The sequence below is a fragment of the Dromiciops gliroides genome, chromosome 3 (genome assembly GCF_019393635.1).
Source record: "Dromiciops gliroides isolate mDroGli1 chromosome 3, mDroGli1.pri, whole genome shotgun sequence".
NCBI classification, from domain to species: Eukaryota; Metazoa; Chordata; class Mammalia; order Microbiotheria; family Microbiotheriidae; genus Dromiciops; species Dromiciops gliroides.
In genome coordinates, this window is record NC_057863.1 from 238768492 (window position 1) to 238782621 (window position 14130).

Sequence of the window (14130 nt, forward strand, 5' to 3'; positions counted from 1 at the left end):
AAATTAAAGAGTAGTTATTTGCCAGTCTAAGGAAGTAGTTTGCGTACAATTACTTTCCAGTTTTTGGGAAAAGCCAGACATGCTGTACACAGGATCTAGGGAAATGCCAGGATACATTTAAAACTAATGTTTAATTATGAAAGACTTACTGCTTCACTGACCAGCCCTCAATCTTTTTTGTGTTACTATTTATGAACAAAAAGAGGAGGTAGTCTGTGGTGAAATGAAATAGAAAAATTGCAGCAGGATTAGAGTATACACACGAAATTTACTTTCCTCAGGTCGGCCCGGTGCAACCAAACTTTGTTCTTTTGAAAAATGATTTTCCCTTAGGCCACCTAGCAGTGCACATGCGTGCTCCATCCTGGTTGCGTTGTGTTATTTTGACCAATGGCTGAAACCACCAGGGAATTCTTAGATTGTGGCAAGGGATGTGGCTGCATTTCTCTGAGACATCTGGAGTGAATGAAGCCCAACACAGATCTAACTATCACACTGTGATGTGATAGCAGCCCATACAGGTACTTGGCATCTACTAAGTAACTTTTCAGTCTATTTGTGTATATGTGTCCAGGCATTGAGGCCATGTGGAAAGACTAGACAATTCACTGCAGTTTTATAGTTTTTTTGGAAGCTCTCATTGGAAATGTTACAAAAATAGGGGGAAAATATTTTTTAAAAAAACAACACAACAAAACCTCTTTATAAATTCAAGTCATTAAATCAAATGCAGGCTTTAACTGAAAGATTACTATAACTAGGAGACTCTTGAGAGAATTTGTGTTGACAAGAAATTTGTAAGCAGACTTTGTTGTGTTAGATTTATTTAAGTGTTTGAGTGTGTGTGGGAGCGGGGGTGGGGTGCAGACAGGGATTGGGAAGAGAAGGAATGGAGGGAATAGACACCAGGGATTAAAGTAAGATAGAACACTAGAAAGAGGCCCCCCAAAAAAAACATTGTGAAAAGGGAAAGATTTGAGGTGCCAGTTTCTCTGTGTCCTGGAGCATGAAGTTCAGATTTTCTCTCAGGCATACAGGAGACAGTACAAGGAAGGGTTTGGGAAGAAGCTATTAGGTTGTCAATTAATATATTGCTTATGTTGGTCTTGTCCCATATTCCTATCTTATAGAACATTAAGGAAGATTATATGATTATAGATTTTGTAAAACCAAGGCAAACCTCTCTAAAATGGAATTTAGATCTCTCATTCTCCCAAGGGGAAGACCAAAGAACACAAAGGCCAGTTCTCCAGAGAACCCAAAGGCCAATTCTTGAGATTTAAATCCCCTTCTCCGCAAAAGGGAAGGAAAACCATAAAGACAATGCCTGTAAAATTAAAGAAAGGTTTTTTATTAAATAGGGAATAAAAATTTAACATACTGCATGGGTATTATCCAACCTATGCTGAATAGGACACCAGGTAGTAGACCGTGTGGGTTTATATACATTTTAAACAAAGGCAGTTAAGAAATTTTGGAAGGACTGGTGGGCTTAGTCAGTAGGCTCCATTCTCAAGGGGATGGAGGAAATGAGAAATTCAAGGATCAAGGAGGTGGACTTTGATACACAAATCAGAAAGCATCCTTGGTAATAAGCAGTTCACAGTCCAAGGTTTGATTTGGAGATGTCTTGATAAGGAGATCTCTCAAAAAACAGGATAATTCTGAAAGTCCCATAACCAAAGTTGGGGGGAAGTTGAAGACAATAAGACCATAAATGGGATATGTTCATAGTCTCATAACTTGCAGTCAGATAAGATAGGAATGTCTCTTGAAGGTCCATAAACCACCATCACCAAGGAGTTCAGGATCTGCTTCAATGCTGGTATGAGCTTCATTGACTTCAGAGTTCTCCAGCTAGTTCGACTTTGGTCACTGCAAAGGATTGTTGTTGTGTTAGCCAATGCAGCCAATCCTCATAAATTGTTCTGATTACCTGGATAAGTGGGGGACTCAAGCAAATCAAAGCATCTATTTTCACAATTTAGAACTAATAGGTACAAGAGAGACCACTGAGTCCAAGTCCCTCAGTTTATAGATGAGGAAACAGAGTCTGAGAGAAATTAAATGACTTTCCCAGAGTCACATGGCTAGTAAGTAGTAAGGCAGGATTATAGCTTTCATTTTCCTGACTCCAAATCCATTGTTTTGTCCTCACCATGTAACAATGATGCATACTAGCTCATGGTTTCTTCTCCCCTGCTGTTTGTTCAGTTTCTCATAAACTTGAGAAAGAATATTGCTCCTGCCTTTGAGATCTTATCCTGCAGCTCCGGGGAGAGAACTCCTAGAGAGTTCAGACAGAACAGACTAGTGGGAAGAAGGAATGGTGCTTAGGGACATCATTAAAAGCACAAACTTATGCAATGGATCATGGGTAAAGCTTTAAAGGACTGTGAAAAGGAAGATCCATGCATTGCCTCTGGAATTCTGGAGTCTGGCTTTGATATTAAGAAGCCATAGAGAGGAAGCTAAGGGAAGAGCTAGAGATGGAAACAGAGAATGTAGAAATAATTTCTAGAGATGTTAAGATGGCTAGGTTGTGGAAAGAATCTGGTAAGGAATGGAGGTGGATATATGAAGTGAAAGTATGAAAGGGATAGAACTTAAAACATGTTGCTGAATGATGCCATGGGTCTATTTCATTGGATTTTCTTGATTTATTGTCCATTCTTTTCACTCTTCTCTCAGAATATCTTCCTTTACTGTGTCATCTTTCTGGTCCCATTTCACCTTGTGATCTCTATTAGTGATCCCTTTGGTCCTAAGCAGAAGAAAGACTAATGGTTTATTTATACTATCCAAAGAAAGAACTGATATTGATGGAACACAGACTGAAGCATGCTATTTTTCACTTTCTTTTTTCTCTTTTATTCAAGTTTTCTTATACAAAATGACTAATATGGTAATGTTTTACATAATTGTACATGTATAACCTATATCTGATTGCTTACTGCCTCAGGGATGGGAGAGAGGAGGGATAAAAAATAAGAACCCCAAACTATAAATAAAAATGTTTATTACATTTTTTAAATGGTTGGTATGTGCTCTATTTTTCCTAATACCCTTGAGCTATAGAAATGACTGGGATGTTAACACTGTTAATGGCTAGGGATGAGAGGCAATGGGAGGAAGGAAAAAGTGAGGAAGTAGTTAGCCTAAATAAACAGATCTTCACTTTATCTTCACCAAAATAATAAGAAATTGTGAATTTTATCTGCTGGTTGTATTCTCAAAGATTTTCTAACCTGAAACCTAAAGTGTAGGTTCCTATTCCTAAAAAGTTCTGATTTGGTAGCTGATGAGAAAAGATGAATCATGGAATTTGTTTCTTCCAAGTAACAAGTTATGTCTACCTTTGCCCAACAGAAAGTGAGAAAATCACCACTGGAGGAGTCTAATGACTTCCAAAAGACAAATCAAACTTGTTATTTTATCTCTTTCCTAGGTTTACTTTGCTCTACAGCATAGAACTCTGCATGACTCTACCTAGGCTCCTCATCTAATGAAAATGATGGTGATGATGATGATAATAATAATAAGAAGAAGAGCTAGCAATAATAAATTGTTTTAGAAAAATTGGTTTATTTTCTCAACCAAACTGGGAGGTAGGTAATATTATTGTCCCCACTTTACAGATTGGAAAAATAAATAAACTGAGGCAAATAGAGGCTAAGTAACTTGTCCAGGGTCACACATCTAGTAAGTGTTTGAGGTCAACTTTAAACTCAAGGCTTCCAGACTCCAGGTCCAGCACTTTATTCATTAGACCCTATTAGCTCTAATCTACGAGGCTTTGTAATAGTTCTGGAATCTGCACACTTCTGACAGGAATGTATAGCCTGAACTTTGGTCTTCTTGCATCCTACTATTTTCATAGCTCAGACTGGTGGCCTATAATCTTTCAGTGTTCCCAAAGTGGGTTAATCAAGGCTAAGTCAGCTCACTGCACTCGTGGTCTGAGCTTCGTAAGTTCCTAACCCAGGTTTGGGTCTATTGGCTTATCTCTGCTCAGGAATTTCACTAGACTACAATGAACCCACTGAGAGGTCCTACAGATTCAGAGACTGAACTGTAGGTTCCTCTTCACTCTGAGACCTCTGCTCTGGTTCTTCCACTGCAGACTTCCATCCTGGGTTAGAGGCTAGAATTAAGTTCCAGTTCTATTCATGGAATCAGCTATACCACTACTAATTTCTTCTGAGCTTGTTCCTTGAACAGTATCTATGTAGGATCAACTAGTGACTGCTTCTACCACCTCTACTTATAGGCCCACCTCCCCAGTTTGACCTGACTGGGAACTGGGTAGTGGGTGACTGAACTACCAGAGGGCAGCCACTCCTGCATCCTACACTAGTTCAGGGATCCTCTGGGATCTCTTCCTGCCCAGGTGCTTCCTGTCCTAGTACCCAGTCTGAGCTCGCTTTTAGGCCTGCTCTGGGCCAGATTCTATCCCCAGTATCTAAAAATCTCTCTGTCTCCCTGAACATCCCTAGGCTGCAAAGATGACTCACTGAGACTTTTCCTTGACTTTCTCAATCAGAATTCACTGCATTTTCTGGATCTTTGGGGAAGAGGTTTGCTGGAGGAATTAGGCTGTGTTATTTCTCCTTCTCCGTTATCTTGACTCTACCTCTCTGGCTCTGATCTAGTAAAATGTCACTAAGAATATCTGGCTTGGAAAATGGAGTAATGGAGATTGTGACCTGGGCTGGACAGCATGGTTTTCAATGGTGGGGGGTGGGGGTGGGATACTAAATTTGGAGTAAAAGGACTTAGGTTTTTATCTTGACACTACAGTGTGCTATTGTAGTATACCCCCATCTGCTATTGTGAAAGTACTCTCTGGCATTCAGGTTTTTCTTCATAAAATAAGGTTGTTAGGATACATAAAGCACTCAAGAATAAGGAGATGACAGTCCCCTTGTACTCTGAGCTGGTCAGAACACATTTAGCGTATTTGGTTCTAGAGGTTCCATTTTAGGAAAAGCCTTCAAAAGCTGAACAATATCCAGAGCAGCCAAAAGGATGATGGGTCTCTAATTCATAACATAGCAAGACCACTTGAAGTAACTGTGGATGTTATATTGGAGAAGAAATAACCTGAAGGAAGAAGGAGATTTGATAGATGTGTTTAAATTTTTGAAGAACTCCTATCACAGAAGAGGGATTTGTCTTTTTTGTTGTAGCCCCAGAGGCCAAAAATATGAACAATCAGAGGGAATGGAAGTTGCCAAGAGGACAACTCAAGCTTAGTGTAAGGTGGAGAGGAGGATCTTATTTACAAACTGTAGAAATATAGAAGGGGCAGCTAGGTGGCACAGTGGATAAAGAACTGGCCCTGGATTCAGGAGGACCTGAGTTCTAATCTGGCCTCAGACACTTGACACTAGCTGTGTGACCCTGGGCAAATCCTTAATCCTCATTGCCCTACAAATAAATAAACTTAATTTAATTTAAAAAAAAAGAAATATAGAAAAGTAGAATGTGTTGCCTCAAGAGGTAGTGGGTTTCCCCTACATTGGAATTTTCCAAGCAAAGCCTCTATGACCATTTACCACTTAAATGAGATTATTTTTCAGGTATGAATTAGGTGCAGTGGCCACTGAAATTCTTTCAACACTGAAATTTGTGATTTTATGTTTTGAATGATCTCTAAAGGTCCCTTCTAGATGTGAACCAATGCTTCTATGAGTCCTGGAGATCTTGGTAATATTGTTGTGCTAAATCAGTTGCTTTAGGGATGTTGAGAGCTTTAGTAAATGCACTTCTTTAATACTCCAATGTCAGGGCAGCTAGGTGGTGCAGTGGATAAAGCACCAGCCCTGGATTCAGGAGGACCTGAGTTCAAATCCAGCCTCAGACACTTTACACTTACTAGCTGTGTGACCCTGGGCAAGTCACTTAACCCTCAATGCCCTGCCCCTCCCCCCCCCAAATACTCCAGTGTCCTCCAATGACCCAAAGTTTGAGTCTGTGCTATTTGTTATGGAGGATAACCTCCTGTTCTCCCTGTTCAAAGAGCATTGTTTTCTCCCTGTCTGCCACTTAAAAGCTATAATTGAGTTGCTGGTTAAAATTGGATCCCTCTGCTGGCAATACAATAACTAAGATTCCTGGAATTACATCTGGAGTCTCTATTTAGAGGATTCCACATGCTGCTCTTTGGACACTAACAAAAAGGACAGGAAGAGTCTAGGAATAAGGATATGTGGTTGTGCACATATGTATGCATACATGTATATGGGTATATGTGTATACATGTATATGTGTGTACACACCCACCCCTGGAGCAGAATGACATATGACCTTTTTTTTTTTTTTTTTTAAAAAGCTTCTTACTAGGTTCTCTTTCTTCCTGATTAACTCCTGCCAAGGTAATAAAGTCAAGAAATCTTGACCTGAAACCTTTCTACACTGATCATGGAAACATCATTGTATTTACTTAGTTTCCCTTATCAACTCAATGTGTGGGTAAGAAAGAAAGTTAGTTCATGCTTGCTCAATATTAGTATAAGCTAAACTCCAGCCTCAGGATGAAATTCCTTCATTTTGCCAGGATTCATCATTACAGAAGCTATTATTTTTTTAAACTAGGAATAGAGAACTACCTTGCACTTCAATTCATCAATGAGAAAGATTCAGACTAAGTCAGGAATTCTTAACATTTTATGTGTTAAGGATACATTTGGAAGACTAATAAAAACTATGGAGCCCTTCTCAGAATAAAATTTTAAGCGTATAATATTAATATATATATATAGAGAGAGAATTACAAAAGAAAATAATTATGTTGAAATCTAGTTATCAAAATACTGGGTTGTTTTTTTTTAAGAAGTCCATAGAACTATTGGACTAGGTGACCTTGAAATTCCATTCTCGGTCTAAAATTCTGAGTCATTAAACATTCAATCAAGCCTGACAAGGATGACCCTTCTGAGGACAGCAAGCACTGGCACTACCAGCACTTTGGCTTCTACCCTGCCAATATCCTCAACAGCAGTTTTGGCAGCTTTAGGGGTTCTCAGTTTTTTTTTTTTCCCCTCAGAGACCAGTGTACATGATTATAACTAGTGAGATAGTTAAAAAAAAAAAAACAGGACTAACCCAGGAAGATAGAACACAGGTCTTTTCCCCATTGTGACACTGTTACATATTTATTTGTATATTGATATTCTGGGTCCTTCGAGTAGGAGTTGCATAAATGTATGAAGAACTAAAGACCTTTTTCCTTCTGTATCCAGATGTCCTTCCTGTGAGATTTTGATTTCATGCCCAGAGCTCAGCACTTAGGGATGGGGGACATAAGACAGAATCATCTAGTAGATATCTAAACAGAAACAACCTTCACCTATTTTCTAAGAGTTTATATTTCCAGGGGCAGCTAGGTAGCACAGTGGATAAAGCACTGGCCTTGGATTCAGGAGGGCCTGAGTTCAAATATGACCTCAGACACTTGATACTTACTAGCTGTGTGACCCTGGGCAAATCACTTAACCCTCATTGCCCTGCAAAAAAAAAAGAATTTATATTTCACACACACACACACACACACACACACACACACACACACACACACACACACACACACCCTGTCTCTAGCTTGGGACAGGTAGGTGGCACAGCGGATTAAACAGTGGCCCTGAAGTTGGGAGGACCTGAGTTCAAATTTTACCTCAGATTCTTTACTAGCTGTGTGACCCTAGGCAAATCACATAACCCTAATTGCTTTAAACATCTGGGGCCATCTCAAGTCATCCTGATGTGTATCTTAACACTGGACCCAGATGGCTCTGGAGAAGAGAGTGAGGTTGGTGACTTTGCACAGCCCTCTCTCACATAAATCCAATCCACTAAAAGTCATGACATCACTTTCCAGTGTCATAGTCCTCTTGAGAACAAAGGACAGACAACAAAAACAATAGTTTTGATAGAGTGAAAATAAAGTTCTCATTTCACAGTATCTTATCATTCAAGTTGAGCTCATGAGCTTTGGCTTGGGCATAGTACTTTAGTTGTATCAATAACCTTATTCTTTAATACATGTGTAAATTTCCATATACAATATTTACCTCATTGCCACCCCTTGCACTCTATCCTCTATCTTAACAAAGGAAAACAGCTCAGTACAACAATTAATCCGAAAACATGTGCAACCCTCTACCCTGTGTTGTCCCCCATCTGTCTGCCAAGTGTAGGGATGTTATAGTATCAATTATTCCATATTTTCAATTATTCAATATTTTCATTATTTCATTATCTGTCCTATAGTACTGAGTAATTATACAAGCCATCATAATACCCCAGATTTCATTTTGCTTCTTGCATTCTTTTCATTTATATTTCTATAGATTTTATATGTATTGTTATCCCAGCTCTGCTTATATCATTTTGCATCTATTCATCTAAATCTTGATACATTTCTTTGAATTATTAGCATTACATATGGTATAATAATATTTCATTTTAATTATCTTGGTTTGTTCAGTCATTCCCCAGTTGCTAGACACACATTTGCTTCCAGTTCTTGGTTTTTACAAGAAATATAACTATGAAAAATTATTTAGGTACCCTTTCTTTCTGTCTTTGAAATTTGTTTTTTTGCAGGGCAATGTATGGGTTAAGTGATTTGCCCAGCCAGGGTCACACAGCTAGTAAGTGTCAAGTGTTTGAGGCCAGATTTTGAATTCAGGTCCTCCTGAATCCAGAGCTGGTGCTTTATCCACTGTGACACCTACCTACCCCCATCTTTGAAATTCTTAAGGTAAAGGCCCAGGATGGGGGCTGCTAAGTCAAAAGGAAGATCTCTGGGATGGCTATTTATTTCAAAATATTTTATCTCATTTTTCTTAATAGATTTTGCTTTCATATAACATTAATTTCTCATAATTCCTGTTCCAACCTAGGCATCCATCTTTTGTAACAAAGAATGTCAATGGGGGTGAAGGGGAAGCCATTCAGCAAATTGAACCAACATATTGGCCACAGTTACAGTAATTTTATATCTATTGTTCCCCTACTTCTGCAATGAATTGAGGAAGACCCTTTTTTTATTTGTTTTTTTTATTTAATTTTGTGTTTTGTTCTAGACATACACCAACCATATTTTAAATATCCCTCAAATCACCATTGACCCCATCAAAACCACTTTCTTGGTACATTGGTATCCTGTCATTAACACTAGCATGAAGGGTTCACTGTGTGAATTTTACTATGATTAAAACTAAATTGTTTAGTGTTAGGGTTGCTTTTTCATTGAGAAATATCGATGACTAGTGTTGCAAGTACTCAGAGTATCTTTATCTCTGGAAGGCGTTGAGTTCCATATGTCTTCTGCTCACTCAGAAGGAGCTATCTAGGGAGTTGGGGATGTGTTGCTATTAATGCGGGAGGGTATTGGTGGAGGTTGAAGGAGGTGTTTGTGTGTGCGTTGTGTGTGTGTGTGTGTGTGTGTGTGTGTGATATACAGAGGGAGTAAACTGGTGTACTGGGAAAATTAGAAGTCATCATGGTGGAAAATAAAAAACAAACTAGTAGTTAAGAGACCTAAGTCTGTGTCCTATCTCTACCACTATCTAGTAATGTGTAGTTAGGTAAATCATATGGTATCTCATCCTCATTTTGTTTCTGTAAAATGAAGGGTTTGGACTCATAAGGTCCTTTCACATCTAAAAGTTTGAGTCACAAGAATTCAGCCAGGAGAGGTAAGACTTTAAATGCAAGATAAGGTCATGGCATAGGATTACTACCATTACAGAATCCAAGGACTGAAGCCTGAAGAAACCTGAATTTCTAAAAGAAAACTAGAGTAATTGAATAAGTCTTTCTAATTCCAAATGTTATCCCGGCTCCAAAACTGTGTGCCCAACCAGAAACTTCACTTTCCAAATTACCAGACAGCCTAAAATAAGGTAATTTCAACACTCAATAGGGCAATTAAGAGTGATGGTGGTCTACAAAGCCTCCAATTTATAGGCCTAAGTATGCTTCCCTTTCCTCATTACTCCACCCCCATTCCTCAAGTGACTGAATTTTGGGATAGTTCAAAGCACTCTGTATGTGGAACTGCTTAAGAGTCTTTTTGTGCAATTTTGGAAATCACTGGGAACTATGTCATGTGGACTGTTGAACTCTTTGCGGCAAATCCCTGGGAAAGACACTAAAGAGGATACCATTTGATTGCCCCCAGCATCCCAGAGACCTCTCTAGAGTTGAGGATATGGACAAAAGCATCCAGTTCCAGAAACAATACATCAGGTTAAAGGATTCAAGGGGAGAGACATCTTCCTCTTTTACTCAAGAACTCTGTGTGAGGGTGTGGGCATCTCTCTCTCTCTCTCTCTCTCTCTCTCTCTCTCTCTCTCTTTCTGTCTCTCTGATTCACTATATATATACAGATACATACACACATATATTTCCAGCTTTCTGTCTCTTTCTCTCTGTCTTTCCATGTCTCTCTCTGTCTTTCCCTCTCTCCCAATAGTATAGGTAAGTAAAGGGCTTATGCCCAGGTGCCTGATCAACCATGGCAGAAATTATGACTGTCTTCACATGGAAGGTAGAACACACAGACTGGCCAAGAGGAGTCTCTTGCTTTGCCTTTCCCCCCTTTTGTGTATGTTGACCTGAACCTAGGTAGGCAATGGTTAATTAGGCATTCCTGGTTTTTGGGATTAGACAAATGTGTTTGAGATGTTGGGACTGATTGGCACTAGGAAAAATTTCCTGCCTTAGAAAGAATGACCACAGATGAAAGAAGAAACTCAAGCTCTTGCCCAGCTAGCCAGAAATTCTTTGAACTATATGAGCAATCCCATGGGGCCATTCCTGACCTCATCAATAGGTTGGTCCAACCTTGGGCAGTGCTAGTCTGTCCTTTGTCATTGGCAATGTACAATGCAGTCCTAGTACAGTATCAGGCCTAGCACATTACTAGGTCATAGATCAAAGTTACTAAGATTTTCAGCATCCACAGTATTCCTTTCCCTGAACAGGAAACAGGAGAATTGTGACAATGCTGTCCTCAGAGCTTAGGACTTGACATGGAGATTTGGCTAGAGTTGAGTCTCAGCAGTGGCCATGCCTGTGGCAGTATTTGTGCACTGGCATTTCAAAAAAACAAACAAAACATAATGAAATCATTCAGAAATCAGCACAGCTTGACTAACTCAATACAAAGAGGTGGTGCTTGATGGAAGCAGCAGCAGGTGGGCCCCAGCAGCAATAGATAACTAAGAACTATGATGAGAATCGATGACTGTGCAGGTGTCATCATCTTCTCTGTATCCCAGAAGTCCCAGGTAGCATTTCTTCTCATGGTCAAGTCCTTACATCTGGAAACCCACTGTGAACTATCCCTTAATCTAGATCCTTCTACTATTTTCCATCCTTTCTTTCCTTACTACTTTCATTCATATCATTATAAATAAATGTACCATTTCCTAAAGATATTTATACCTTAACTGGAAATCAGGACAACAGGATAGTTAGATTTAGGACAAAGACCCTAGCAAACCATCAAATTCAACACTCCTGATACAGATGAGCTCCAAAAGAAGCTCCTTTAAAGGGGTGGCTGGGGTGGGGAAGAAGAGGCAAGTCAAGCCATCTCATTTCCCTCCAAACTATACCTCTTTTGATTTCTTTGGACCTCTGCATCATTTCCTTACTCCAGGTATCTTCCATCTACCCCATCCCCCACCAAAGAAGTTCCCTGAAGACAGAGATCATTTTCTTTTTCTTTTCTTTCTTTCTTCCTTCCTTCCTTCCTTCCTTCCTTCCTTCCTTCCTCCTTCCTTCCTTCCTTCCTTCCTTCCTTCCTTCCTTCCTTTCTTTCTTTCTTTCTTTCTTTCTTTCTTTCTTTCTTTCTTTCTTTCTTTCTTTCTTTCTTTCTTTCTTTTTAAAAAATATTTCTATCCCCAAGGGGCAGATAGGTGGTGCAATGGATAAATCACCAGCCCTGGATTCAGGAAGACCTGAGTTCAAATCTGGTCTCAGACACTAGGCACTTACTAGCTGTGTGACCCTGGGGAAGTCACTTAACCCTCATTGCCCTGCCTAAACAAACAAACAAACAAACAAATAAATAAATAAATAAATGAGTGAGTGAATTGATAAATAAATAAATTTTTAAAAGAATATTTCTGGGGGCAGCTAGATGGCGCAGTGGATAGAGTACCGGCCCTGGATTCAGGAGTACCTAAGTTCAAATCCAACCTCACACACTTAGCACTTACTAGCTGTGTGACCCTGGGCAAGTCACTTAACCCCAATTGCCTAACAAAAACAAACAAACAAACAAAAGAATATTTCTATCCCCAGCCCTTAGCATAGTGCCTAGCACATAGCAGGGATTTTAAAAATGTTTATTGACTGTCTGCATATCCTTGCTAGGACAAAGTAAACCTCCTTTTAAAAATAATTCAATGATTCGAGTGCCTCTTTTCTTCCTACTCTCAAACCTGAACTAACAGTATATTGGCATCAGGCCAATATATTTACCCCTTTTTCTAAAGGGACTTTCAAAAGAAAGTTCACGAAACTGGATTTTTTTCTTTTGAGCCAGAGGCCCAAATGAGGAGAGGAAGGGGAATATTTAGGGGACCTAACCTTAAAGAGATTTTAAAAAAATAATTTTACAAAAGAATTTTAAAATACATCTTTTTTTTTTTTGGCCTGAAACATTTTTTCCTTACCCCTTTTCAGAGTGAACTATTGATATCAAGAAGCAATAGAAGGTCAAGGAAAAGGACAAATGACTCTAAACATATAATTTCACACATTTAATTAATGTAGACTTGTATAATATGGGAAAATTCATGCTCCTTCAACCTGCAGTGGAAGAGAAAGTGATTTTTTCCTTGTATTGGATAAGTTCCTCAAAGTTGATCAAATTCACAATATTCTTACCCAACTTTTTACTTCTACTTTCACTCTTCACACAAAACCATAGACTCACTTTTCTTCCTACTTCTAACACCCCCCTTTTTTTCTCATACTCTGCAAACTCATTGTGAAATCTCAGGTGTGTGCAAAAAGTGGCAAAAGAAGGCTGTTTCCTATTATAATGCTAGCAAAATCTCTTGTGTTACCATTTTCGAGTGAGTTTCAATTCTTCTTCCAAGGTTTGTGGCATAATTTGGAATATAGCATTCAGAAGTTGTGATGCTAGTTGAAAGATAGATTGAAGTTTTATTAATATGAAATATACACACTAACAAATTCTGGCTATTAGTTAAAGGAAGAAACTCCCAAAGTGCAAGTTTTGGACTTAAAGCTAATTGACAATTACCTTTTTTGGAAAGTCTGGTGCCTTCATAATGGAGTTCTATATGTGATTGACATTTGTAGGTATTTCTCATCACTTTTCCACCATTCACCTCGTCAAGTGAAGTCCTCCCCTGAATTCCAGTACAAACACATGTAAGTTTATTCTTGCTTCATCCAATTTAGGATTATTATGAAACTTTAAAAAATGAAATTTCTTTAATTGTATAAATAATCAAAATAAGCTTTAGGATATTTCCCCTCATGACTTGTGCTTAATGCCTTCAGTTATTATTTTTAGTTTTAATATTTTAGAAGCCTGAAACATACTGTTTCTACTTTTGGACTGTTTTTTTTTCCTTCTTGTTTGAGGTTTTTCCTTTGTGCTTTGATTCTTTCACAAGATGACTAATATAGAAATATGTTTAATGTGTTTGTACATATACAACCTATATCAGACTGCTTTCCATCTTGGGGAGGAGGGAAGGAAGTGAGGGGGGAGAGAAAAAAAATTGGAACTAAAAATCCTGTGAAAACAAATGTTGAAAACTATCCTTATATGCAATATGTAACTGGAAAATAATAAAATACTTAGAAATATTTTAGAAGCCTTTGGAACTCCTGATTTTATGGTGAATATATGCAAATGGTAAGATAAGTTATCCCTATATTAGAAAATATGCAATTACTTCATTCATTGAAAAATCTTTGATTCTGCCCTTCTACCATCAAGTCAATTTCATATGAATTATCAAAGTATTTTCTAAAATTTGCAACTGCTTCATGGCAACATATTATTCTTCATTTTCCAACAATAGGCCCTTCAGCAATTCACACTAACACATACAGTATGTCTCATCTACC

At 38.5% G+C, this 14130-nt stretch overlaps 1 protein-coding gene across 1 annotated transcript in view; it reads left to right on the forward strand.

Moving 5' to 3' along the window:
* Positions 1-395: 395 nt before the first annotated feature.
* ARSL (arylsulfatase L) overlaps positions 396-14130 on the forward strand; it is a 49925-nt gene continuing 36190 nt past the window's right edge. The window contains exons 1-3 of the mRNA XM_043995943.1: positions 396-521; positions 3449-3608; positions 13351-13422. The gene's annotated coding sequence lies outside the window, so the exon portion shown is untranslated. The remainder of the gene's footprint in view (positions 522-3448; positions 3609-13350; positions 13423-14130) is intronic.